Source organism: Fukomys damarensis, unplaced genomic scaffold, assembly GCF_012274545.1.
Source record: "Fukomys damarensis isolate Sample0158 unplaced genomic scaffold, DMR_v1.0_HiC HiC_scaffold_15, whole genome shotgun sequence".
NCBI classification, from domain to species: domain Eukaryota; kingdom Metazoa; phylum Chordata; class Mammalia; order Rodentia; family Bathyergidae; genus Fukomys; species Fukomys damarensis.
In genome coordinates this window covers 32750742-32751237 of record NW_022900927.1, presented here as the reverse complement: position 1 = coordinate 32751237, position 496 = coordinate 32750742, and positions in this window count along the sequence as shown.

The window sequence follows — 496 nt, the reverse complement described above, 5'->3', positions numbered from 1 at the left end:
GGTACTACCTGCCATAAATAAGGGTAATCTTGAGACATTTTTAGCTAAATACTTGAGCCCATACTCTCAAGTGAAATAAATCAGATACACATGTGTAAATATCACATTGTTTCTCTGGTGGAAGAAACCAAAAATGGAAATAAGGTCCAAAATGTGTAACAGATATTTCAAAATGGGAAGAAAATCTACAAATGAGATGGTGAACAAGGGAGGGGAGAGAAGGAAGGAAAGAGGAGAAAAGATAAAGATAATACAAGGAAAATGGAAACAAAGCTTCTGTAAATAAGAAGGGGAAGAGGAGTTGAAAGGAAGGGAGGGAAATGCGAAAAAAAAGAAATAAGATATATCATGTATAGGTACAAATTCCCTATGACAAATGCTATCCTTATGTATATCTAAAATGTGCCTATAGACAGTATAAAAAAGTAGCATGTTATAAAATTCATTTTTGTGTTTGCTTTCAGCCTTCAAGGTATTGTTCAATGAAGGCATACTT